The sequence below is a fragment of the Orcinus orca genome, chromosome 2, assembly GCF_937001465.1.
Source record: "Orcinus orca chromosome 2, mOrcOrc1.1, whole genome shotgun sequence".
NCBI lineage: Eukaryota > Metazoa > Chordata > Mammalia > Artiodactyla > Delphinidae > Orcinus > Orcinus orca.
In genome coordinates this window covers 25,224,044-25,245,786 of record NC_064560.1, presented here as the reverse complement: position 1 = coordinate 25,245,786, position 21,743 = coordinate 25,224,044, and the positions used below count along the sequence as shown (strand labels likewise).

The 21,743-nt window shown below is 52.1% G+C and overlaps 1 protein-coding gene and 1 long non-coding RNA gene across 2 annotated transcripts in view; both read left to right on the top strand.

Annotated features, from left to right (window-relative positions):
* Positions 1 to 21,743, top strand: part of PFKFB3 (6-phosphofructo-2-kinase/fructose-2,6-biphosphatase 3) — an 85,461-nt gene that overhangs the window by 395 nt on the left and 63,323 nt on the right. The window lies entirely within an intron of this gene.
* On the top strand, positions 123 to 5,815 carry LOC125963071 (uncharacterized). Its single transcript, XR_007474838.1, has 3 exons — positions 123 to 1,659; positions 3,590 to 3,660; positions 5,160 to 5,815. It is a non-coding gene; the product is annotated as an uncharacterized LOC125963071 (long non-coding RNA).

The window sequence follows — 21,743 nt, the reverse complement described above, 5'->3', positions numbered from 1 at the left end:
CCGCACCCGGATTGCGCCGCAGCAAGTTCTGAGATCCAGGTGGAATCGGGTTCTCCCGGCGGACTGGAGATTTGGGGCGGGGGGTCGATTGTTCTACGGTGTCGAGAGGTTTGCAGCGTGGGGTCCCGGCGGCGCGCTCGGATTGCGGTCCGAGTCTCCGGGAGGGACTGGAGGGCGAGGGGTTGGGGGTGGGCAGCTCGGCGGTGTGGAAGCAGGTCCGAGTACGGGTCCTGCCTTCGGCCTTTTCTACCCTCTGACTCTCGGGAAGTCAGTTAACCACCCGGAACCTCAGTTTCTTCATCCGCAAAACGAGCGCGTGAACCGGGACGACCGTGTGGGGACCGGGACGGGTGAGAGGCGCGCGGCTCAGCATGCAGAGGCGCGGGGAAACGGCCGGCCGGCCAGGCAAGACCTGCCTCCCTGTGCCTGGCAGCTGGCACCCAGCGCCCCACCTGGCCCACCTGCACCGCGGGCTGGGTGCGCGAGGCCTGCCGGAAAATCCCAGATGCTCGCGGGGCCCCAATTTCCGGGCAGGGCGATGGAGGCCCTGCTGTGCCCAGGGCGCTGCAGAGCTGGGCCGGGACTTGCCACCCTCAGGTCGGAGCCTAGGATGGAGGAGACTCGTTTTTACTTTCCGAACAGAGCTGATTGGCTCCTCCTAGTTTTTCTGTTTGTGTTGGAAGGGGCTTGGGCTCGGTGACCCATTGTCACTCTGACCCAAGCTTTCCCCACCCCCACCTGGGTACCACTGACCGGGGCGAACAGAGAGGAAGCCGAGACTCCCTCCCAGGCACCCGGGTACCTGGGACTGGCTGCGTGGCTTCCCGCCGCTGCCTCCACCCCACCTTTCTGGCCGTCTCTTCACTTCTCTCATAATCCCGATTAATCGTCAGGTTAATGCTACGGTTGCCAGTATTACCCTATTGGCCTTTGTCCCTTAAACGGAGGTTGCCAAGGTGCCACTGTGAGGTCCTGGTTGTGAAGATGCATGGTTGGCACTCCCTGTGCTGTGGGGATGTTGAGAAGGAAGGTGAAAGCCACGAGCAGGGACAGAGGGTTCAGGGTTCAGTCGGATCCTGAGCTGATGATGTGTGGTCCCAAACTCACCGTCTTCATTGGCTCCATTATTCCATATATAACGGCAATGCCGTGTCCCTGGACGTTCCCCCGAGTCCCCAGCTGACCTCATTTAGCTGCAGTGTGAATGGTCATTTATCTGCTGTGTTCTGTGGTCTCTGGAGGCAAACTCCTAGGAGGCGAAGTGCCCGTTTACTTGTCACAGAGCTGGAGGGAGCCTTATGCAGGAGGCTTAAGTACCTGGGCTGTTGAGTGAGTGTTCACCTGTGAAGGTTTCCCTATGTGATGGCATCATTAGGTCACATGCGATAGACGTCTGTCTGCCCGCCGCCAGCCACGTTAAGCTTTGACTTTTTTTTTTTCTAATCTGAAGAGAACACTGCTGCCTGGAGAGGTGAATCCTGCCCCTCCATTCTGTGAATGCTGATTCCTAAAGGGCCAGGGTGTGAGAAACAGGCGTTGTTGGGTTTTCTGGAAGCTTTGGTGTGAGCCAGGGCAGGGGCCCTGGAGGGCTTGCTTCCAGCCCAAGGCAGAACCTCCCCATTTGGCTTGGTCGGAACCTCCTGTTGAGAAGTGAACACAGTAAGTGGAAATGATGGCAAGGCCGGGTTTGTTCAATCTGGTGATGAGACGTCATCTGGACCTGCCTGGAGGTGGAAAGCTGGGCCCGTGACCGGGGATATGGCATCCCATCCCTGGAACTGTCCCGGTGCTGGAGACTTCAGTGTATGTACATATATGGAATATATATACAGTATATATTCAGACTTCAGTATATATATACTCTTTTATACTTTTTTTTTTTTTTTCTCCGTACGCGGGCCTCTCACTGTTGTGGCCTCTCCCGTTGCGGAGCACAGGCTCCGGACGCGCAGGCCCAGCGGCCATGGCTCACGGGCCCAGCCGCTCCATGGCATGTAGAATCTTCCCGGACCGGGGCACGAACCCGTGTCCCCTGCATCGGCAGGCGGACTCTCAACCACTGCGCCACCAGGGAAGCCCCTCTTTTATACTTTAAAAGAATTTTGAACCATCTGAATCTATTAACTATTCAAAAAAAGTAATTTAAAAAATGGGAAATGAAAAGACTTTGCTTCTCTCCGCGCAAAATGAAGAGAAGCCAGATGGAGAAGGACTTCCTTGTAGCTAACGTCTAGAAGGTTAATTGACCACTGATTCCCTTCCCAGGCTGTGTTTCTGTGTCTTGACAAGTAAGACTCGGGGACCAGCTGGGTCAGGGCCTGGCAGGAAGCACATGCCCGCTCATATAGGGCAAGTTGAAAAGAATTTAATGAAGGCTGTTACAAAGGTTTGGGTTAGGGTAGAGGAAAACCACAGGGGATATTGCAGAAGCCCAGGCAGTCCCACCCCAGGTCTGAGGGGTGAGGGTGGAGCAGTCACTGGAGCCAGTGGCCCAAGGCGGTCTGCCCCTCCCTGGAGGATGCAGGCGGCTTGTGGCCCCCGCAGAGGCCCCACGCTGCTCCCTCCCTCTGACCCCAGGACATGGGCAGCCGAGGACCAGGGAGACTGTCGTGTGTGTGCAGGTCAGCCTGCGGGGACCGGAGATGGGTGGATTTGCCCTTCGTGACAGCGGATCTGGGGGAACAAAGAGATGACCAGTCGATCTTTGGTACTCGTCCTGGGCCTTGCCTTGATCGATGGCACTGAATGTAATTAGGGCAGAGTTCAGTGACTGCACGCCACTCACTCGCTCGCTCATTCATTCATTCGTTCATTCATTCATTCATTCTCTAGACAGAGCACCTGCTCTGCGCCGGGCACGCTGGAGGTTCTCGGTGAATGACAGACTTGACAGTTCCCTCACCGCAGTCACACCTCCCCGGCGTGGTCCACCTGCTGTGATAATGGCCAGCAGGGACTGTGTAGCCTGAGATGGGTGAATGGTGGGGCGGGGTGGCAGGCAGTAGCCGATGGTGCCCTTCCCCGCCGGCTGAGGGGATGGCATGCGGGCACCACGTTCACACTCACATCCGCCCTGGCCTCTCTGCTTGGTGGCTCCAGGGTGCTGGGGGCTAGTGGGGCGAACAGAGTCCAACCCTCAGCTGAGCTGCTGGAATTTTGAGATGGGCTCGAGTAAGAAGGAAATGCCCTGACGTGGACCATTAGGGAAACTCATGAGAACGAAGGGGTGGGAAGAACTTAGGTGGGCCCCAGGAGGAAGGTGGTGAATGGGGTGATTAAAGCTGGAAACTTCTCTCTCTGGAGGATGTTAAAGGCAGGCTAGATGGTGATTTTCTAGAGGGTTGAGGAGTGCTCTGTTCAGAGACTGTGGTCTTGGCTAAATTCTCGAGGTCCCTTTCAGGTGGAGATGCTGAAAAAAATGTCTTCAGATGGTGGAGTCCTAAGTATTCCTGCACATCCTACCTTCAGTAGGGATGGGGATAGGGGTGAAGGTTCTAATAATAAATAACAGAAAGAAACCAAACACACTTAGGGACCACCTTCCAGGTCCTGTGCTGAGTGCTTTGCACATGTGCATTTGTCCTCACAGCTACCCCAGGGGCTATTATTTCCACTGTGAAGGTGAAGGACGTGAGGCTCAGAGAGGCTCCATACACAACGGTCAACTCGTGTGCTGAGCAGCGCTGGGCCGAGGCTCTGCCTTTCCGGCTTGGACCCCAGTGATGGGCTAGCTTGGGATGTGGTATGATGTGTGTCAGGCTGAGACCGTACAGTATGATAAGTCTGCCGTTATGAACATCAGACGTCTTCCACGTTAGAAATGAGCCGAGAGACAGACTTAGATGCCTGACTCTTCTGAATCCTTGAGAGAGGCAGGTGGAAGGGATGGGACTGCACGTGGGGACAGTCGGGGTTCCCCTGTCTCCCGTGGCCCCAAGGGCACAGCTGTCAGGGGCTGGACTCATAACATGGGTCTGGTGTCGTGGAGATGATACTCCAGCCAGATGACAGGTCACAGCTGCCCAGGAACTGCCCCGTCCCTGCTGGGCACGGAGGCAAAGACAAGTCCCACTGTTGCAGGAGATGCAGCACCTTAGGGGTTCCTGCAGGTGAGCTGCTTGCAGCGGGAACTCTATCGCAGTTAGGTCAGCATTTTTGGACCCAAACCCGGGACCTCTCCTTCCTTTCACTCCCAGTAGGAGTGCAAAGAGCAGATCCCGACTAGACTCAGCAGGGCTGGGCTGGCCCCTGGTCCTTTCATCCCTCCCCTGAGCTCCGGTGCTGGGCCGGCACCGCCCTCCACTCTGGGGCCCTGCTGGCGGGCTCTGTCCTCAGGCAAACTTTCCTCCCTTGGGGTCTGGCAGCTTGCTGGGCAGGACGGGCTCCATTTCGGAGACTACGGCCCCAGGGAAGCAGCCGCCAACCAGGCTGGGCCTGCCCGTTTCCCGCTGGGCCTCTGTCTCCAGGTTTCCCTTCTGAATCCTCTGCTTTGTCTTCTCAGGCCTTTGATCCCTGGGCTGCGCCCTTCTAATGCCTTCCCGTTATCTTTTTTTGTTTGTTTTTGTTTTGTTTTTGTTTTTTTTTTGCGGTACTCGGGCCTCTCACTGTCGTGGCCTCTCCCCTTGCGGAGCACAGGCCCTGGACGCGCAGGCTCAGTGGCCATGGCTCACGGGCCCAGCCGCTCCGCAGCATGCGGAATCTTCCCGGACCGGGGCATGAACCCGTGTCCCCTGCATCGGCAGGCGGACTCTCAACCACTGCGCCACCAGGGAAGCCCCTTCCCGTTATCTTAAAGCGTGTCCTCTGTTGTGGCCCGTGTCCTCAGTGTCCAGTAGTGGCCACCAGCGTCCCTGTGCTCCCACATCTGTGCTTCCCTCCTGCATCCTCTCCCCTCCGAGGACCCAGCCGCACCCTCCCAGGTGCCACCATCCTTCACGGTACATTTGCACACGTGTGGTTCCTTAAGGCCCTGCTCAAGTTCAAGTCTTCTCTGCCCCGTTTTCCATCTATTCTGTGCAGATGGGGCTCTCGCAGGCAGTTACTTGTCCTCCATTTGGGGGAGGGTCTAGATCTCATACTTCTCTCTGGCCAGGTGGTAGCAAGTGCTTCATAAATCCTTTGCCTGGTTAATTTGTCCAAAACTCCATTTTCTTCTGCAGTGGGTAGTTGCAGAGTTGAAGTAAGACCGTCAGATCCCTAATCACCGAAAGATTAGGGTCAGCGTCCCACGTGTAATTTAAAATAAAGACAATACCAAGCCATAAATGTAAGCAAGGCGGACACTCTTCTGATTTCTACTGTGGTCACGATTTCGGTGCTTTTGGGTGAAATTGCAGGGTCCAAACGACAATAACAGCAGCACCTGATGCTGTGTGCCTGAGTGTGGTCTGCACCTTGGTTAGTTCAGACCTGGGGGCCCGGTGCAAGCAGGCACTCTTCTCCTTGGGGAGCTAAAAGTACCACATGCTCAGGAACTGTACCTCCATGAAGCGTCCAAGCAGGCATCATCCCTTTACCTCCCCTGCAAGGAATGCGAATCTTTAACTTCACAGGACTTTCCCAGGGCAGGGCCTGGGTGGTCACCTCCGTCCCAGCTCCTGGCACCTACGTGGGTGGCCTCCTGTTTCCTCCTTATCTGCATCGGATTCCTGGGAGGTGCCGGAATCAGCACCTGGGGGCCCTACAAGAGGCAGGCAGACTGTGTCTTCCCGTCCTTCCCAATTGCTGCATTTAGATGAAAGCTGGATAAAACGAACACAGGAAGTCACAGTCACAGGAGAAGCCCGGGAAGAGCAGGGGGAGGGGCACAGGCAGTGAGGGGAGGGGACAAAGGAGGGGAGGGGAGGGGAGGGAGGTCAGGAGTGTTCCCACCCCTGGCCCCTGGCCCGCCTGCTGTTCTGCAGGAGTTGAGGTCTGAGGTCTGTAACCTAAAAGCCCGGGTCTTTTATAACCTCTGCCGCCGCCCCCAGTGTGATGGCCCCAGGTGATGATCCGCAGAGCCCAAGAGGCGGAGGAGCCAGTCCTGTTTACAGACAGGCTCTTCTCTCGGCGTTTATTCATCATTGTTGGGACAGTCCTGAGAGCGGCTGGGGCAGGGCAGGTACCCACAGGTGGCAGAAGTGACGTGGAAGCTGCAGGAAGCATCTAAGGATGTGGGGCCGTGCCCTCAGCAGGAGTCAGATGTGTGCCGTCGGGGAGACACCCCGGCCGGGTGCTGGGAGACCCAGGGGTGGCAGGTCCACCGTGTTGGTGACGGGCTGGGTCTCAGGGCCACCCCTGGATGGCGCTCGGCCTCGGTTGACCCATCTGGAAACAAAGGGGGTGAAGTGAGATTCCCTGCAGCTCCGGCCCAGAGACTGATGCTTCCCAGTTGCTGGGACGCTTGTCACACATGCGCCCCGTCTCCCCCTCCGAGCTCCTTGGCTAAGCCGGGCCACGGGAGGCTGGGGGTCCCCGCTGGGCCAGGTCCTCCAGGGACTCTGTCCCGGGCACCCTGGCCTGTCTCTCCAGCAGCTCCAGGCAGGAGGCGAGTGGCAAATGATGGCGTCTTGGGCCTGCGGTCTCTGGTCTCTGCACTCCTCCGGCTACGACTTCAGGACGGAAATTGGACCAAAAGGAAGTCGGTGTTGGAGCCCACCTTTTGTGGAAGCATACGGAACCCTTCTGGAACTTGCCCGTGATGTCAGGCCGACGTCATCCTGGGTCTGCATCCTGCAGGGAGCTCGTAACCACCGTCTCTTGGCAGGTCTCCCCAGAGTCTAAAGGAATCACCAGTAGCAGGGCCTTCCATGCGGAATTTCAGCAAAGAGTGACCGAGCCTCACGTGTTCACAGGGGGCCTGGGGAAGAGCTGTAAATCATGTATATCAAAAATCGAAGCCCCGGGGACTTTCCTGGCTATCCAGTGGTTAAGACTTCGCCTTCCAATGCAGTGGGTGCGGGTTCAATCCCTGGTTGGGGAGCTAAGATCCCACATTCCTCGGGGCCAAAAAACCAAAATATAAAACAGAAGCAATATTGTAACAAACTCAATAAAGACTTTGAATAATGGTCCACATAGACCTCCCTGGTGGCGCAGTGGTTAAGAATCCGCCTGCCAATGCAGGGGACACGGGTTCGAGCCCTGGTCCGGGAAGATCCCACATGCCATGGAGCAACTAAGCCCGTGCGCCACAAGTACTGAGCCTGCGCTCTAGAGCACGCGAGCCACAACGACTGAGCCCACGTGCTACAACTACTGAGACTACGCACCTAGAGCCCGTGCTCCGCAACAAGAGAACCCACTGCAATGAGAAGCAAGTGTACCACAGCGAGCAGTAGCCCCCGCTCGCCGCAGCTAGAGAAAGCCTGTGCGCAGCAACGAAGACCCAACACAGCCATAAATAAATAAATGAATAAATAAATAAAATGGTTCATCTTATTAAAAAAATGGTCCACATCAACAAGCCTTTAAAAAAAAACTGAAGCTGTAGTGTTTCCCACGTAAGTTCAATTGTGAGCAACTTGGAAAATGCAGAGAACCGAAAAGAAGAACATGAAAGCTGCTCATCCTTTCACGACCTGCAGAGAACAGTTCCCGGATTCCTCCTGGTGACAAGGCCGGAGGAGGGACAACAGTAAGAGGAGCAAGCCTCCATCCCACTGGCCTGTAACAGCACGTCCGGCTCCTGCCTGCATTGGTGTCCAGCCTGAGCGAGGGGGCCCAGCCTGGACGTGTCACGGCCCTGATCAGGGGCCGGGCAGGTGATATCTACGGAACAGGAGGGTTTGGGGCTGTGCTGCCCTGGCCCTCCTGCCTGGAAGTGCAGGGATGCTGATGCTTTTGAGAAAACAGCCGAGGGCCGATTGCTTTGCTATTTTGACTGTCGGCCTCACCTGCTGCACCCCAGCGGTGGGATTCAGGAAGGCCTCCCGCTGAGGCCTCATCCAGAGGCCTGGGGACAAGGGCCAGTCTTCACAGGAAGGGCAAGATTCTGTCAGCCGGTGGGGGCCGGACAGGAGCTTAGCAAGGTGCCCCCATGTGGGCTTTGAAGCAGGAAGAGAGAAGGAGAGAGGTCCTGAGCACAGAAAGATGCATTTTGATGCAGACTCTCGGGAAAGCCTGGCCCTGGGCAGCACGCCCCCTGACTGCTGGGGTAGCTCATGCTGCCCGGGAACAACGGGTACAGGGGACCGTTTATCTCATTCCTGGCCACACACTTGGGTTAACTGGGGAGTTTTTTAAAAAAGTCGGATGCTCTGGAAATTCTGATTTAACGGTTCTGGGTTGATGCCTGGGCAGAAAGATTCATGAATCGATCTTATCTGTAGGATACAAGGTACACGGTAACATTTCCAGTCTATTCCATTTCATTAAAGATTCTGGTCGGGCTCCAAAGACCCATTTCAAGGCCATGAATGGGGAGGGACCCACACTCTTGAAAATGCTAGGAAGCCCTCACCGGCACCTCCCAGACTCCCTTGCACCTCGGGTTCTGGGTGTGACTGAGGGTCTCCGTCAGGTCTGGGGGGTGCAAGTGACCTGCCTGTCCTTTGGGGGATGGGTTTCTGAGCCAGGGGCCCGTGGGAGGAAGCAGCAGATCCATCTAGAGGGAGGGAGGCCCCCGTCAAGCAGCCATCTGCATGGGCCATGTTTTGCTGGAAAACATCAGAAAGTAAACATTTTGGGAATATAGGAAAGGGAGAGTTACAGCTGAGGAACTTGAGAAGAAAAGGCAAGAAACACACTAGGAGGCTGGCTGCGCTGCCCCTGCCTGTGCCGACCGCCTCCAGCCCCGTGATGTTATCAATACTTTAGTCGCCCCCATTAGCCCCTCCCATCATGCGGCAAATGTCTGTTCAGCGCCTCGTGGAGCAGGGCTGGGTCAAGTGCTGAGGGTGCAGCAGGGAACTGGACAGAGACACCTGCCCTCGTGGCCTTACGTCCTGACGGGGAGACAGACGGTAACAGATGAGTGAGTACGGTATGTGTCCAGTGGGTACCAGTGCTGGGGAGAAAAATAACATGGGAAAGAAGAGGGAGGGGGCGGGGGCTGCTGTTTTAAGTAGGATGATAGGATGGTCACTGAGAGGACATCCGGGCAGAAACCTAAGGGACTGGGGGAGTGGACCACACAGTATCTTAGGAGAGTGTCTGGCAGGGGGACGTGTAGATGCAAAGGCCCTGTGGCCACAGTGGGCTGAGTGTGGAGGCCAGTGGGGCTGGTGTGTAGTGGGTGTGGGACATGGCTCAGAAAGCGTGGGTCATTTGGGTCCTCGAGGCTGTGGTAAGGCTTTGACCTCCTCCTTGGAGCGGGTGGGAGGCCCTGGGAGGGTTTTAGTGAGGGCGAGGCTCGAGTGAACTTTAGGTTAGCAAACCCTCTGGATGGTCCGTGGCTGCCCTCCCGAGAGCAGGTTGCAGGTGGCACGGGAGTCGGCTAAGGTGGCCCGCGAGCGGTGCCGTGGGCTGGGGTCCGGGTGGTGCAGTGGGAGGTTGCGTTCTGAGTGTGTTCAGGTAGAGACCGCGGGGCCTGTGGATGGACTGGACGTGGGGGGAGAGAGAGTGAGTCAGGGTAGCTCCCACGACTGCCCCCTGGCTGATCTGTGGGGATGCTGAGGACGTTAACAGCCTCAGGACCAGCCAAGGGGACAGGTCACAGCAGGGTGGGGTTAGGGGGCCCCATGCCTGTTGAGTAACTACGAGAGGATTCAAGAGGTTTGGGACTCGGCACGCGGCCCTCTGCGAAGATCCGTTATGCTCCGGGTTCATCTCCAGATAGATGCTTCTTATAAGAAGCAACTGGCTTCCAAGTCAAATCAGGGTTGACCATTCTTGCCTCACATAAGGGATTTGTCAAGTTTCCGTGTGGCACTGGGCACAGATAGTTTCCAAGCTGGGAGGGAAGCGACTGGTAGGTTTCCCACGGGGCCAGTGTTTCCATGTCAGTAGTACCAAAGTAGCAATTAAATTTCTCTCCGTTCCTCAGTTTCCTTAAAGTGTGAAGGCCCCCATTGTGGGGAGAAAAGGAAAACCCCACTCCAGGCAGGCTTCCTGAACAAACTCAGGCCGGCCACCAGCTGACCAAGTTAGCCTCCTAGCGGGGTGACCAGCTCACCGGGGATCACCCGCGATTTCCCTGTTTCAGCCTCGACAGTCCCAAAACCCAGCCACTTCCTCATCCCAGGCAAACTGGGACAGTGGGTCAGCCTCCCCACCTCCAGCCAACCCTCATGCCTTTGGCTTGGTGACCCCTAGACGGCCTCATGTTAGAGAAAGAGGTTTGAAAACCTCAACCACGTTTGGACAACAAATAGAATCCAAGCTAATACTGTGGCCCTGGGTTACGGCTTGAAAGTATGGAAAATACGTTTCAAAGCAATTCTGCCAACAGCCGCATCAGGAAATCAGAGCAAGAATTTTATCATCAACTTGCTGTAATAACAGCACAGGAGTCTGAACCTGCAAATTGCCTGGTTTCAGTGTGAAAAGCCTAAAACTCAAATGTCATCCCCTTTTCATGAAAATGAGTCAGTCCGCATCCACTTTACCACGAATCACGTTTGCTGTTGTTGCATCGTTTCCCAGATGTGAGTGGGGAAAAGAAAACAGAAAGCATTCCAGCTGAAATCATGTTTGGTGTAAATCCTGGATGATATAAAAGCTTTCTGGATAAAGTCATTTGAATGCAGTGAAAGGTCATACGGTCACTACTGCTTTAGAGGAAATTGGTTTCTTAACCATATAAAACTCTTACAAATTCATTGTGGATGCCTCCCAATAAGTAATACATGGCATGACACTAAACTGGTCATCTGCTCTCCAGGAGAACCAGCTGTGCCCAGCAAGGGGACGGGCCTGTGTGTCTCTGCGGCCATGTTCCTTTCTCTGACTTCTGTTAGAAATAACCAGATGACTGGTAAAAACCTTTTATAAATCAGGGAGTGTGTAACGGGCTGAAGAAAAAAAAAAGAAATTTAGCCTCTTCACTTCTCAGGAAAACACAGATGGAGATCACCGTGGAAGGCTCCCTTTTTTTTTTTTTTTTTTTTTTTTTTGCGGTACGCGGGCCTCTCACTGCTGTGGCCTCTCCCATTGCGGAGCACAGGCTCCGGACGCGCAGGCTCAGCAGCCATGGCTCACGGCCCAGCCGCTCCGCAGCATGTGGGATCTTCCCAGACCGGGGCACGAACCCGTGTCTCCTGCATCGGCCGGCGGACTCTCAACCACTGCGCCACCAGGGAAGCCCGGAATGCTCCCTTTTACCCTTCTTTGCTGGCAGAAACGAAGTCTGACGTTATCAAGTGTCGGGGAGAATGCTGGTCAGAAGGGTCTCTGATATATTGCTGGTGGGCGAGGGAAACAGTTTGGAATTGTAAAGTTGAAATCCTCACACCCTGTAACCAGGTGTCATTCCTGGGTGTGTCACAGAGAGACTTCTGGGCCGCTGGCGTTCACTCTAAGATTCTATTAGGAATGCCTTTAAATAACCCAAAAGCACATGGACAAGAGAAGAATGAATTCACTCTTGGTATAGTCCCATAACAGAATATTCTGTGGCCGTCTGAATGAGCTACGCTCTGAAGACAGCTACACTCTGTATTATCCATGACAATTAAAAAATTTTTAAAACATTAGATACAGTCAGATACTTTTTAAAAAATAAAATTAAAACAACAAAAACTAAACAATATGCTTTTGAGGAATACCTATATAATAAAATGATATTTCTTTTATGAGATTCAGGAGAATGGTTACTTCTCTCTCGTACAGACAGATGTCATCAGAGCCGGTAATTCAGATGTCGATTGGCTGATAGATTCCTGGTTGTCTATTATATCATTAAAACGAACCAACATACAGAAGAGGGCCATTCAGGGGTCAAGGATGGGAGCATGAGATGAACCAAGGGTTAAGATTAACCCAGTTCTCTATACCCAAATCGCCAAAGCATGGAGAGGAACTTTCCTTCCTACTTGTTAAAAAGATCAGCAGCTCCCAAAGCTGTAAGTTTTCATGGTTTATAAAATAGCTGTAAGGCAGTTAGATTGCCGTCTGTGCCCACAGAAGGGATCGTTTGCTAAGTAAGTGGACGTGTAGCAAGAAGAAGACGGTCAATCCAGGACTGAATGTCACATGGCATCTAAATAGAACATAAAGTCGTATTTTAAAATTTTAAATTCTTGTTTCTACTATTACCAATTATATTTAAGTTTTAACAGAGAAATGAAATGATTTGGAGAGTCCATTTCAAATAGTAGGTACTTTAAAGTATTAGGTCCTTAGAGGGAGGGACCCAGATTAGAGACAGGACAGTAAATGTGGTGGGTGGTCCTGCCCCGGGTGCTGGGCGTGATGGTGCCGATTGGCAGAATTCATTTGGAGCCTGTATCGTATTTGAGTTAATTTCCTGCTTCTGATGGTTGTCCTGTGGTTATGCGTGTAGGCGAACATCTTTGCTTTTAGGTAAGTATTAAGGAGGAATGGGGCACATTTTATCCTTGTGGTTCCAAAAAAAATTATATGTATGAATATTTAATAATTAAAAATACTATGTGTGGTATTTTGTATATGTAAGATATGTATATATTTATTTAAATAGTGATAACACAGACTGATAAAGTAAATACGGCAACATGTTAACAACTGGTGAATCTGGGTGGAGGATACATGGAAGTTCTTTGTGCTACTTGAAATTCTTCTGTAAGTTTAAAATTATGCCAAAATGAGAAGATAAAACAGAGGTGAGAGATGTGTGGTCACCCCTCCAGCCTCATCGCCTTCCCCTGCCCCTGGTTCCTCTTGGCACTTCCCATCACTCTCCTTGGCTGTCTTCACCCCACTGTGTCTAAGGGTACAGACAAGGGCACTTTAAAAAAATTTTTAAAAATTTTTGGGGGGCTTCCCTGGTGGGGTTGAGGGTCCACCTGCCGATGAAGGGGACACAGGTTTGTGCCCCGGTCCGGGAAGATCCCACATGCCGCGGAGCGGCTGGGCCTGTGAGCCATGGCCGCTGGGCCTGCGCATCCGGAGCCTGTGCTCCGCAACGGGAGAGGCCACAACAGTGAGAGGCCCGCATACTGCCAAAAAAAAAAAAAAAAAAAATTTTTTTGGCTGTGCCGCGCAGCCCCCCCAGGGATTGAACCCGCGCCCCCAGCAGTGGATGCGTGGAGTCTTAACCACTGGACTGCCAGGAAAGTCCCAGCAAGGGCACTGCTTATACAAAGGATTCATCGACTGTATAACCCAGCAGTTCCACTCCTAGGAATATGCCCCAGAGAAATGAAAAAACACATCTATGCAAAAAGATATGCGTGCATTTTCATAGCAGCATTACTCATAATCCCCCAAAAGGAGAAGCCACCCAATCTCAGTGGACTGATAAATATTTTAAAATGTGGTATATCCATACAATGAAATACTGTTCAGCTACAAAAAGGAATGAAATATGCCACAACCTAGACAACCTTGAAACACACTCTAAGTGAAAAAGCTATTTCCAAAAGATTGTATGATTTCATGGATACTTACTGTCCAGAAAAGGCAAATCTATAGAGACAGTAAGTAGATTTGAGGTTGCCTAGAAGTTAGAGGGGGAGGAAGATGGGGACTGAGACAGCTGAAGAGTTCTTCCAGGGTGGGGGGGGGTGGAAAGGTTCTAGATTTGTGATGTTTGCACAAGTCTGTGAATATACTAAGGAACAGTGAATTTGCATGGTTTTAAATGGGTGAATTAGATCTCAAGAAAGCTGTTCCAAGAAACAAACAAAAAGAATTCACTGTCTTCACAGCGGCTGGTTTCTCAGCCTTTGAGAAGCAAGGTTAGGCTCCACTTCCTGGATGAGCAGAAAGAGAAAGATTTCATAGACCTTGTCAAGGTGATGGGTGACCAGGAGGAATGGCTGAGGCTGCTCCTGGGTTCCAGGCTCCGTCTGGACTTCTGCCTGCGCATCACTTCCTTGTCCTTCTTCCGTGAGGGCCGGCTTCGGGGCAGGGGGGCTTCAGGGCAGGGGTGACGTGGACCTTGACCTGGGAGCTGCCTCAGGAGACCTCCGGGAGTATGGGAGTGTGCTGGGCAGGCGGGAGGGACCTGGATTCCAGTCCTGTGATGTCTCTACCTGTCGAGGGACCTCTGATGGTCGCTTCATCTCTCTGGACCTTCATTCTCTCCTCTATAAAATGGAGGAGTTAACTGGGTCATCTCTTCCAGCAAGTTCTAGTGGTCTTCTTTCATCTCTCATGCTGTTAGGATTAACAGCATTAAACATGCATTTGATTTTTAGCCCCCAAAGGGCTATAGTAATGATTCTTTTTTTTTTTTTTTTTTTGCGGCACGTGGGCCTCTCACTGTTGTGGCCTCTTCCGTTGCGGAGCACAGGCTCCGGACGCGCAGGCTCAGCGGCCATGGCTCACGAGCCCAGCCGCTCCGCAGCATGTGGGATCTTCCTGGACTGGGGCACGAACCCGTGTCCCCTGCATCGGCAGGCGGACTCTCAACCACTGCGCCACCAGGGAAGCCCCGGGAAGCCCGTGTAGGTTTGTGTCTCTCAAACCCCTACCCCTATATCTTGCTCCTCCCCCTTCCGTCTCCCCACGGGTAACCACTAGTTTGCTCTCTATATCTGTGAGTTTGTTTCTGTTTTGTTATATTCACTAGTTTTATTTATTTATTTATTTATTTAATTTATTTTTGGCTACGTTGGGTCTTTGTTGCTGCGCTCGGGCTTTCTCTAGTTGCGGCGAGCGGGGGCCACCCCTCATGTCGGTGCACGGGCTTCTCATTGCAGTGGCCTCTCCCGTTGCGGAGCACAGGCTCCAGGCGCGCCGGCTCTAGAGCGCAGGCTCAGCAGTTGTGGCGCACGGGCTTAGCCGCTCCACGGCATGTGGGATCCTCCCGGACCAGGGCTCGAACCCATATCCCCTGCATTGGCAGGCGGATTCTTAACCACTGCACCACCAGGGAAGCCCACTAGTTTATTGTTTAGATTCCACATATAAGTGATATCATACAGTATTTGTCTTTCTCCATCTGATTTATTTCACTGGGCATAATGTCCTCCAAGTCCATCCATGTTGCTGCAAATGGCAAAATTTCATTCTTTTTTTTAACATTACGTATCTTTTGAAGGTGGCTTCTTTCCATCAACATTCTGACCATGAGATTTTCTCATGTGGTTGTTTGTAGAAGGCTTAGTTCATCCTTGTTGCTGTGGAGTGTTTCGTTGTGTCCTTTCTGTTGTTCGTGGACCTTTGGGTTGTTTTGGGTTTGGGGTTATTACACCCTGAGCTCCGATGAACATTTTATTTGTACCTGCCTTTTGGTGGTGAAAACACTCATTTCTGTGGACTTGCCTGCTGATGGTGGAGGTGGAGGTTTAGTTCCTCTAGCACCTGGCTGTAGATGAAGTTCTCTCTCCTTTGTGGATTGGAGATTGTGTTTTCTACTTGATGTTGGGGAAGGATGCTGTCTTCCTTGGGAAAAGTTTACCTTCCGGAGATTTTTTCCCCTCATATCTTCCTTACTCTGCCTTCGCTCTCGGAAACACAAAGTTTTGCAATTCTTTACATTTCTTGCAGTTTCATTGCATGCTTTTCCTTGTGCACACCCCTCACTTTCCCAGCTCTGCTTTTTCTCATCAGCTCCCTCCTTGGATGCATCTGTACCCTACCCTTCAAGGCCCAACTCAAAACACAGGCTGCCTTAAAGTCTTTTTAAAATTTGTCTAGTGTTTTATTTTATTTTACTTTTTTGCAGTACATGGGCCTCTCACTGTTGTGGCCTCTCCCGTTGCGGAGCACAGCTCCGGATGCGCAGGCTCAGCGGCCATGGCTCACGGGCCCAGCCACTCTGCGGCTTGTGGGATCTTCCCAGACCAGGGCACGAACCTGCATCCCCTGCATCGGCAGGCAGACTCTCAACCACTGCGCCATCAGGGAAGCCCTAGTGTTTTATTTTTAAAATGTTTATAGGTGTTGAATTCGCTATTACAGTAGGAGCAATTCTTTGCAAAGAAGATCCAGCATTTTCTTCTTTTATTTTAAAATTTAATTAATTTTTAAAAAATTTAGCCTTACAGTCTTCAAGCTGGAGGTAGTCGTGGTTCCTGTGCTGTAATGTGTGTTCATTCCATTTCCCCAGCCAGACTGTAAGCTCCCAGGTAGTGTCCTGTTGTCCAGCCTTGGGCCTGGTAGATGACTGATAACCATATATTGAATTAACTAATGAATTAATAGGAACATTAATACTTCAGTGCACAGAAGAGGCCTCAAAGAATGTCATCTCTGACTTGAGGGTCTTTCTTGCTTCTCGATTAAATCAGAATCTTATCCCAGTCCTTGACAACGATCACACAGAAGGTGCGCTTCCCGCGAAGGAACAGAAGCCCAAAAACCGACACCTTTTCCAGAGTCTCTGGGATTTGCAGCTGCCTGTCTTGGGAGCACCCAGCCACTAGGCCTTCATGTGTTGTTGACCCTGCAGAATAGCTCCGATGACTTCTTCTGGGGCATTTCCTCGAGTTTTATTCTGCATTGCACCTCTCCTTCATTGCTCCCCCTTCTAACCAAACACCTCTTTTGCAGAGAGAGACGAGTTAGACGCTGTTCTCTCCAAGATGCTTAGGTAGGATCCTGAGTTATTCCAGCCGGGATACCCGCCATCACAACCATGCAGGGTGTCTGGGGGGACGTTAAGAACGAATCAGAACCCCTGAGAGGACCCCCCTGGAACACGAGGTAATAGAGTTCAGGTGGTCCTGGGTCTTCTCCTGAAGGTTTGAGAACCACTGCAGTGTGTGTGAGATGAATGGACGGGACAGGCCTGGCTGGCCTCCTGTAACAAAGGAGACACAAAATGCTTAAGTGACAGCAGAAATGTGTCCCAGCACAAGTGGCCAAAGGGAGGCCCAGGTTTCAAGAGACCTTTTCTGTGACCCCCCCGTGCCTCCTAATTACCAATGTCCACGTTGTTCTTTGATCTGCAGCAGAAATGGCAGCATCTGCCCTCCTCAAAGTCTGTTATAAAGTGGCCGCCCACTGAGCGTGTGAGCCTCCCTAAAGGGGACAACTGCCCTGCTCGGGAGGCGGGGGGCCTGGGAGCAGATGGGAAATCTTTTCCTGCACTGAATGTTGGATAAAACACTTGGGACTCATTTGCCCCAGACGTGTTGCTTTAATTGCATATGTATTTTATTTGTGTGTCTACACAAACATAACACTTTTAACTTACACTTGATGACTCAGGAATAGTTTTCGGCTGCATGAGCATTAATTGTGTGTGTCAGGAAAGTAATAAAAGTGTGTGACGGCAACGAGGGACACTCCTTGCCTGGAGGGTTTTCCATTTCTGTCTCTCTTTTTACTTTAAAAAATGTTAAGCATTTAGCAAAGTTGCACGCATGGCACAGGGCACAACCTGTGCCACCTGGATTCCCCGGCTGTTGCATTTTTCTGTGTTATTGTCTCAACCTGTTTTGCTATTGTTGAACCATTTGAGACTTTGTTGCAGACATAATGACACATCATCCCTAAATAATTCAGCGTGTTCCTCCCCAGATCAAGAATGTTCTCTCTCCCTCTTTTTTTTTTTTTCTGTAAATTTCTTTTTCTTTCTTTATTTTTGGCTGCGTTGGGTCTTAGTTGCGACGCTCGGGCTTCTCACTGCGGTGGCTTCTCTTGTTGCGGAGCTCGGTCTCTAGGCGCGCGGGCTTCAGTAGTTGTGGCTCGCGGGCTCTAGAGTACAGTCTCAGTAGTTGTGGTGCACGGGCTTAGTTGCTCCGCGGCACGTGGGATCTTCCCAGGCCAGAGATCGAACCTGTGTCCCCTGCATTGGCAGGTGGATCCTGTTTTTTTCTTTTTAACATCTTTATTGGAGTATAATTGCTTTACAGGGGTGTGTTAGTTTCTGCTGTATAACAGAGTGAATCAGCTATATGCACACACATATCCCCATATCCCCTCCCTCTTGCGTCTCCCTCCCACCCTCCCTATCCCACCCCTCTAGGTGGTCACAAAGCACTGAGCTGATCTCCCTGTGCTATGCAGCTGCTTCCCACTAGCTATCTATTTTACATTTGGTAGTAAATATATGTCAATGCTACTCTCTCACTTCATCCCAGTTTACCCTTCCCCCTCCCGGTGTCCTCAAGTCCATTTTATATGTCTGCGTCTTTATTCCTGTCCTGCCCCTACATTCATTAGAACCTTTTTTTTTTTTTTTAGATTCCATATATATGTGTTAGCATACGGTATTTGTTTTTCTCTTTCTGACTTACTTCACTCTGTATGACAGACTCTGGGTCCATCCACCTCACCACAAATAAATCAATTTCATTTCCTTTTTATGGCTGAGTAATATTCCATTGTATATATGTGCCACATCTTTATCCATTCATCTGTCGATGGACACTTAGGTTGCTTCCATGTTCTGGCTATGGCAGGTGGATTCTTAACCACTGCACCACCAGGGAAGTGCAAGAATGTTCTCTTAATTTGTCCATATGGATTCGGGGATTTCTAAAATTATGATCGCATGTGTTAGAATCCATTCCCGAGGTGATGCATTTTGACGCTCAAATCGTCCCAGATTTGGCTGAGACCCTTTCAACATGGCTGCCATGTCTCTTTGACACATTCCCTTTGCTTTCTGAGCTCTTCCTTACTTTCTGGCACAATCAGGTGCTGCAGGCTCGCCTCTACAGCCTGTCTCAGCCTCGGGATCAGCCATTTCTCCAAGGAGCCCTGGTTACTTTCACAGGAGGGTGGGAGTTAGAAGCCAGATCTGGGCTCTGGTTTGCTTCCTGCACCTGGGCTACCACTGTTCCTAGGGCCTTTTCAGTGGGCAGAGCTAGGAAACAGATGCTTTAAAATATCATAAATTCATACTGCTCTCTCGCATTCCGGTCGAATACCAGACAGTTCTTCCTCTCCTTCCCCTCCAATTCCATATTTACTTTTTATATTTTCCCCAGGAATCTTTTTTGTTTTTTTTTTTAATCTTGAATCTCCTTTACTCCTGGTGTTATTAATTTGGTAAACAAAATTCCTCATGAGGAATGCCTGATTCCCCACGAGCAATGGCAGTGAATGGATCATAAATTCAGTGCACAGGTGGGGGCTGACACCGAGTCTTCTGGGGCCTTAAAAAATATCTGCACAGGCAGGGGCTTCTGGAGGAAACACAACCAGGAATTCTTCATGTTATTTCTGTACCTGCCGGTCATTTCACAATGCATGTATGTTACTTTAAAAATAAGACACAGGAATTTCTAAGGGAAAAGTTCGGGGGATGGGGTGTGGAACCCCCTCGCCTGCTATCCGCCCCCCCCCCCCCCACCGGCCTCCTGGGCAGCAGGGCTGCTCCTCACCCACACTGATGGGAGCAGATAAGCAACAGGCAGCTCAGACCATCAGGCATTTAAAAAGGAGAAAGGAAAAGAAAAATACTGAGGAAAACCAACGCTAGAAGAGAGAAGCCACAAGCTTAACAGATACAAGTATTAACAGACAAGATACAGAATTCTTAGAGAACACAGAGGCAGACTGTGGGATTGATGATTAACATCTTCAGAATGATTAAAGCGGAGTCACATTGTGAAGAGGCAGCAGCTAGAGCCTCGCTTCTCAAGATGTGGTCCCCCTCGCTGTGACCTGGGAGCTTGTTAGAAATCCAGAATCTCAGGCCTCACCCCAGAATGACAACAGGACCTGTAGTTTCCCAAGACCCACAGGTGATCTATATGCCTATTGATGTCTGCAGCCCTGAGCTGGAGGGCCTGGCATTTGAGATTTTGATGATTGGATGGAAAAAATGATTGGTGGACTGGAAAGCAGAAGTAGATTCAGCTGAACTGAAAATTAGTGAGTCAGAAGCCCCAGGTGAGGTGGTCTCTTTTAATACTGCATCTGAGCTTTCACTGGCAAAACCAGACATTAGGGGAAAACAAGGAAAAATATTTTTTCTTGGCATCCTATATTTAGTATATAATGTACCAGTGAAATGAGAGCAAAATAAAGACGCGTTTAGGATGGAAAAGATTCAGACAAGTTACTAGGCTCACGCCCTCTGGCAGAGGGTCTGGGGAATGAGGGGGACTGAAGGATGAGGAAGGTAGCTGAAAGAATTTAATGTTATCAGATACAAGAAACAGTGGTGAGTAACGAAATAGAAAACCTAGGTTTCAGTAACTCTCGATGAGTAATTTTAAAATATGTATAACTAAAATCCTAGATAATCTCAAGATGGAAGGTTGTCAAGATGGAAGGTTGCAGAGGGAAGAGAGAGGAGGGCAAAAAAAAAGCCCTATATGGATCGGATGCCAACATTCCATCCCACACATTGCAGGGGAGGAAAGAAATTTTCCCTCCACCCTTCTGGGTCGTTGGCTGAGGACTCCCCCTCCAACAAAAAAAAGATTAATAGGAAAAAAAATTTTAAATGATGGACGTACGTGTACCCACAAAGATATGAGATTCAAAAGGCTGCCAGGCAGTTGAGGCTTATATACCCTCCTGAGCTAAGGCCAGGGATGGGGGTCTGGGGACTTCTCAGGGGAGGAAGGCAGTTCGCTGGAAGGCGGGGGGGGGGGGCGGGGGGGTGGAATTGTGTGGTCCACAGTCCCCCGCCCTGCAGACAGGTGTCTCAGGTGAAGAAGTGCTGCTTCCCAGAAAGAGTCCCCCCCCTTCTAATGTAAATTCCCCTTGTAAAAGGGTAACTTCTCCTGTGTCTGCGGTTTCTCAAAAATAACCAGCTCAAAATAACCCTTAAGCCAAGAGGCATATTTTGGTGTGGCAGATTCTGCCGCCCTTGATACAACTCCTGGAGCCAGGCTGTGGGGACGGAGGTGGGCAGGTACCGTGGGATAAGGCGGGGCAGGCGGGCAGGGCTCTGCGGCGTCTCCCGGGCGGGAGGCCAGGCAGGAGCCTGCAGGTGGAGCCCTGCTCTAGCCGCCGCCTCGCCCTCCTGGGGCTGATGGCCTGCGCGCAGGTCAGCTGAGCCGGGCCACCCCTGGAGAGGTCACTCCCGGACACGAGGCAGCGGCGGGGCGGGGCCTGGCGGGCGGGGCAGGACCGGGTATGCGGTCGGGCGCGCGGATTGGCTGTCAACGCGGCGCACGGGCCGGTCAGCGCGCGCCCCGGCCCGCCCCACGCAGCGTTCACGTGGCGCCACCCCAGCCTGCCCCGCGGCGCGGGTCCTGCACGTGGGCGCGGCGTGTACCGCGCGCTACGGCGCGCCCCGCGCTGCTTCCCCTCCCCGCGGCTTGGTTTTATTTTCCGGCCAAGGGTTTCTTCCGAGAAGGCCTGAGAGTGGCTGAGCTTTGTTAAAGCGCCAGAGGAACTATGTCGGCAGGTGGCTTGCCGAACCCGGGCGGTGCCAGGCGGGGGCGGGGTGCGCGCCGCAGAAGAGGAAGGGGATCCGGGGAGGCATTAAAAAGAGCCCTGGACGCGGGAGATTGCGTAAGCGCGTGCAGTGTTTTTATTTTCGGGAAGTAAACAGTGCAAGTGCCACGCGCTGCGTTTTCCTGCCCGGCAGAAAGACGTACCAAACCCGCTGATTGTGCACGCGATGTTCCGTGTGACATCGTGTAAACAGCCCGCACAGCCACCCTGAGAGGACGCCTCCCGAGGGTCGGGGGCCTCAGTGAACCCCAGAAACCGCAGCCATCCCTGCATGCAAGCTCTCTCAGCCCTCTCCCCTACCCCCGGGTTGAGGCCCGGGCCTGACCCCGAGCTGAGCAATTCCCCTCAGCCCGCATCCCAGCCCTCCCCCT